Here is a 6,193-nt window from a genome sequence, read left to right on the forward strand (position 1 = left end):
AGCTGTATATACAGATTTTGGAATATTGGAAATTTTATGTTTTCTACATGGCAGAATCAACCAGGTACAATTATTAGGGAGAGCTTTCAATCAGTTACCTTGTTATGTCAAACTACAGAAATAAAAGAAACGAAGCAAAATAAAATTGTATATTGTTTCTTCAGATTTACACCACCAGCTTCACTTTATCTGCTACATTTCACATATTTTTGTTCAAAAGAACATTTATTAACACTAATTTTATAAGCATTTATTTAAAATTAAATTTTAATATTGTTTAAATTGAAAATTTTTGAAAATTATTTTATTTTTGACATTTGCTTTTATTGTTTTTCCAGTTTTATTTAGTTTGTATGTATTTGACATTTTAGGGAAATTATAATTGAGAACATACTTTCTAATAATTGTACCTGGTTTGTTCTGCCATGGTTTTCTACACATATATGACGGTTAACAGGTTTTTTCGATGTCGGTTAACCGAAAAATCGGTTTTATAAAAAAGGCCAATTTTCGGTTAACCGACAAACCGGTTTTTTACAAATACTAGTTGTTGTTGTTGTAACAGTTCGACTGTGCCAGATTGTTATTTCCTGAAATTATAAGAGTGAATATTTTAATTAATTGTGTTGATGTCAGTAGGTGGTAGTGGGAGCTGGAGAAACTGCGCCACCTCAGTTGGTCTTAACCACAGGTCTATGGGGCGCAAATTTGTAGACCTGGTGGGACAATTAAATAAATGCATTGTATCGTGAGGACTTTGATGACAGGCGGGGCAACGGTTTAAAGTGCCAGGAACGATACGTTCTCGGTAGCAGTTGAGGAAACTGCAACAACCGGCTCTTAATTGTGCTAATATAGTTCTTGTATGCCTTGGTAATTGTCTCTCACAATCCGATATCGCAGGGGTGTTCATTTAGGACTCTGTTGCATCTGTAGCCATTAATGGCTTCAGTAACCGCCGTTTGATGCAACAATTTCCGAGCACTTGCAATAGCCAATCTGTCGACGTCCGATGGTATGACGTCTTGGATGTCGCTGCGAAAGCGTCGAAAGTCCATCCGGATGTGTCGGGGAAGAGGATCCTGCATCAGAATCTGATGGTTGGGGTGACTCGGCAGATGGCATGCCAACAGGAACTGTCTAGTCAACAACACATTATGTTGTCTGACCGACCGTAACCTGGTCTCCTCATGTAGATGATCCACATTCGTCATCTTGACACAACCGGTTGCGATCCGGAGAGCATTATTTTGGGCCGTTTGTAAACCTCGCCATTGGGTGTCACTGAGGAATGAGGTCCATACTGGGGCAGCATAGTTGAGAAGAGAGCGACCAATTGCTTTGTATGTCGCTACAATCGTCTCTTTGTTCATGCCTCAAGAGGTGCCAGCTAGAGCTTTAAGGACCTTGTTCCTATTTTTAACCTTTTGGTTGATGTAGGTTGCGTGCCTTGAAAAGTGAAGGAGGCTGTCGAAGACTACCCCTAAAATTTTCGGGTTTTGAACCGTGGGGATAGTTCGACCTTCGACTGAGATGTTGAGCGCCGTCCTTACTTCTTTAGTCCAAGAGGTGAAAAGGGACACCGAGGATTTCGGAGCAGATAACCTGAGTTTGCGTTCCTGAAAAAAGTCTGTTATGGTGGCCAGGTATCGGGTGATTTTGGCACTTATGTCGTCGATGTTGACACCTGATGAAATTATAGTGCAATCATCTGCATACGACACCATGGAGACATTTGGGGGGGTTCAGGTAGCTTGGCAAGATATATGTTGAAGAGCATCGGTGATAGTAGTCCTCCTTGTGGCACGCCCATCTTTATCTTGCGGTATTTTGATTTCTGGCCTCTGAACTCGACAAACGCATGTCTTCCACATAGATAGTTGGCTATCCAGCGTTTTACATCATTTGGGAGTGTGGAGTTCACGATGTCATTAATCAGCATCGAGTGATCGACCGTATCGAATGCCTTGGATAAATCCAGTGCGGCGACGATGGTACGTTGACACGGTCGTTGCTGATTGAGGCCATTGGCGATCTGGGAGGTTATCTGAGTTAGAGCCGTTGTTGTGCTATGCGCTTCCCTGAATCCATGTTGATGTGTGGCTAGCGGGAAATGCTCTTTCAGGGTGGGTAATAGTAGGGATTCTAAAATCTTTGCTATTGGTGACAATAAGGAGATGGGGCGGTATGATACTCCTAGGGTAGCTGATTTTTCCGGTTTTAGAATTGGGATAACTCGAGCCACTTTCCAGATATCTGGAATCACCAAATGGTGAATCGAGAGATTCAGAAGGTGGTTGAGATATTCCAGACCTACTTTACCGAGCTTCTTTAGCATTATCATTGAGATACCATCCGGACCTAGAGCTTTAGAAGGTTTCGATTTGGAGATAATGAACTCGACTTCACGGGAGGTGAAGGAGCATGGCTGAGGATCTCGAGTAAGATTCTTAGTTCTCCGAACTATAGTCCTTTTGGTCCGGTTCTGCGTGGCGGGGTGTTCTATAAATTGCCTGCAGAATTGTGTTGCGCATTTCTTGGCATCTGTATGTTGCAAGTTATTAAACGCAATAGCAGCGAGGTTTTGATTTCGATTATTGTGCAATGATTCAGGTGGTCCAACTATTTGTTGCGGCGATGTTCGTCGACGATAAAGTCAATTTCAGCCGTCAACTGTTCAATTTGCTCATTAGCTGGATTGCTAGCACGCAGGAGATCGCGTTCTTGAGCCAATCTGTACAAACCGAAACAAACACTAGTAGTGTTGCTGGCTGTAAATTGAGTAACATACTAGTTTGTATCAGGGGAAATAGGTGGCTATTTAAAGCATAGTTTTTCTTCAATTTACACGAACACAACCCAATGTAAACAATAGATAGTAAAAATACAAATATTTCAAACAGTTGCTTGATGTTGTTGGGGATATTTTATTGTTTACCCATACATGCATACAAATATAATGCCTCTATTTGCGGGACTATGATTTAAAGGATATTCTAAAGTGACTTCAAATCCGTAAATCCTTTTTTCCGCTTTATGAAGATTTGGATTCCTCTTTTTGTTTCGCCTTTTACTATTTCTAAGACAATACATTTCTTCATGTCCCCCTCTCTCGGGATGGGCATACTTTTTCTATAGGACTCTTGAAGCTCGGGGTGGAAGTACACATAGTACTTATGGTAACAATAAATGTTAAAGCTGCTAACAACAGAAATAGAACATATTTGTTCAATTCACAACTGACGTTGTACAGTCGTATGAGTTGTAAGTCGTTTGAATGTACAATAGTTGTACAAATGTTGTTGATAATTTCTATATAAATATTTTGTACAACACCTACAACATTTTTACATATGTTTTTCGAATGTTGTATGAAAATTTAAGTGTTACCAAAAGTTCATATTTATACATAAACAAAAAATTTAAAATATTTTAGCCCAAAATAACAGCCAAACGGTAACACTGAAATCAGTAAATTTATTTAATTTATGAAAAACGATATTTTTTTTAAATATTTGTCAATTGTTTGCATTTTTTACACAATGCACACATTAGTTTGCTATTGTTCGCTTTCATTATTAATTTTACATATGAATAGATTTTGGAATGTTTTTTTTATCATCTTCGTTTGGACTTGGCGAAATTTGTGTTCACAACCACAATAGTTGTAACATACAACGTACAACATACAACTAGGTTGTGAATTGGACAATTATTTTGTTTATTTGTTGGAAAATAAACAAAATATTTTTAAAAGATAACTGTTACATTTTGTTAAAAAGATAATTATTGTATGCTGCTATTAAATAATAACTATTAAAATAATTTTTGCATTTAAAACATGTTTCTTTCCTGGTTCCGTTTTTAAGACCATGCCTGCATCTCTTTTGATAAGAATAAATTCTTACTTGAACCTCGATATTGTGGAGGGAAAGGAATTTTTTCCGGTAATTTGCTAAATGTTTTTTGTGGACGTCCACTATCTGTTACTAAATTAATAAGATCCTTGCCTTCAACTACATTGGCTGGTATATTAAGCAAGATTGATATCAAATCATCTCGAGTCTAAAAAGGAGCTTTTTGGATGAAACATTTTATAAATAAAAAATGGACACAGTCATGTCCGGGATAAGAAATTTGTTTTTCCGGGACTGGAGTAGAATTCGATAAATTTCTGCCATTTTCCCATTATAAGCAGCGATGTCAACTGGTTTGATCTTTAGGTCTCTTCTATTTGAAACGGTTCGAATAACCGGTTTTTAGCTTTTTTGTCAATTTATGAATTGAGGTATAAATTAAACTAAAATATTTTTTTTTATTAAAATCGTAAATCGTTTTTTTATTAAAAAAGGAGCAGAAATAACACGTTCAGTTGAAGTGGAATTAACTGCTAAAATTGCATTGTATAAAAGATTTAATTTATTTTAACTCTTTGAAAATTTGTCCAAATAATCAAAATCTTGTTTATGAACTTATTTTAATGTTAAACTGAGCTGAGCTTTCACAAAAAATTAAAACGAACCTGATTGCCCTTTAGAAATAATGATAATGACGCGCGACATTTGCAACTTGGTATTGATGTATAACTTGTTAATGGTATTCAACATAAAACTATGACACACATTTAGAAGAACAGTGTTGTTTAAAATAATCGCTAATTATTAAAAGTAATCGCAGTCTTAAAATAGGGGTCTTTTCGGAAATGCATCACTGCGCTGCATCTGATGCGCAGTACGTTCTAAAATGCAAAAGTTGCCAACACTGTAAATGCGCAAAAACCCATCAAACAAGCAAAAATTTGCCGTATAAACAGTGAATTATTTTTTTATTTGCAAATAGCTAACTCACGAAAACAATTCCTGATTAACGACACTATATGCAAATTAGATTTTAAACATTGCCATATTTTTTAACGTTTTTAGTTTTTCTTTCGTATTTTAAATATTTCATTGCGTTTTTGCATTAATTGAATTGTAAGACAAACAAGAATTTTTAATTCTTTCATTTTTGCATTTAAAAAAATAAGAATTTTCCGTAACCAAAGTGACATATAAACAGAGAGTTAGTTAATTGCAAATAATTTTTATTTGCTAATAGGCTACGTATAAACGTAGTAACAGATGCGCATCAAATGCAGCGCAGTGATGCATTTCCGAAAAGGCCCTAAATTAAAAAAATATTCGATTTTGTCGAATAATTCGAGACAAAAAACCCGGTTAGTCGAATAACTCGAAGAAAAACCCGGTTTAAAAAAAACGGAAAATTAAAAAAAAAAAAAAAAAAAACAGTTTTTCGAATAATTCGAAAACCGGTTTGACTACTTTAATTACCAACCAACATCGCTATTATCATCATAACTAAAATTCCCATCAAATGAATTTTAGACAGTTACCATCTATAATACCATTTCGGAAACTGAAAACGCAACTTTAGTTCGGTTGCCATTAGAGTTATTCACGCAAAATTTTTAATCCCGAAAATCCGTGAAATTGTGCGAGAATTCCCGGTAATTATTTTCCTTAGTTTTATGTGATGTTTTTCGAACTTGATTTCTCTAAAAGGTGCTTAAAGCTCCAAAACAAATGCAGAAGATTCATACAACAAAAAAGATTTAACCCAAATAACCAATAAAAAGTTCATTATTAAAATTATTCCAATCGAAAGTGGAATTAGTTTAGTATTTTGCTTTTTCACAAAGTGTAAAACGTAATTTTTTGTTTAATATTATTAGGTTTTGTTCAAGTTTTAATTAACATCATTACTTGATTTATAATTTAATAAGCTAAACATTGCCGATTTAAAATTAAAAATAAAATATATTATAATTTCTTTTTTAATTAAAAATTGGAAAAAATTGAAAAATGGAATATGACGAAGGTAGAAAAAATCTAATGGAAATTGAATGGTGACAGGTTTGTATATAACCAAAATTAGAAATCGAGTCAGTTCTCTATATAAAATTTTTATTGGACTTTTTATTTGTATCCAATTATATTTTAAAACCATAGACATTTTTTACATTCTTAAAATTTAATAATTTGTTCTAGGCGGCAACTAACTAGTTAATAATAAGAAGTGGGTGTTTAATGGGTCGATTACGGATGGCAACCGAACTTCAGTTGCGTTGCCAGAGGGCAACCACAAATTTCTGCTTGCCAATTTGGCAACAGAAATGATAGCTGCCAGTTGCCAT

The sequence above is a fragment of the Calliphora vicina genome, chromosome 4 (genome assembly GCF_958450345.1).
Source record: "Calliphora vicina chromosome 4, idCalVici1.1, whole genome shotgun sequence".
Classification (NCBI taxonomy): domain Eukaryota; kingdom Metazoa; phylum Arthropoda; class Insecta; order Diptera; family Calliphoridae; genus Calliphora; species Calliphora vicina.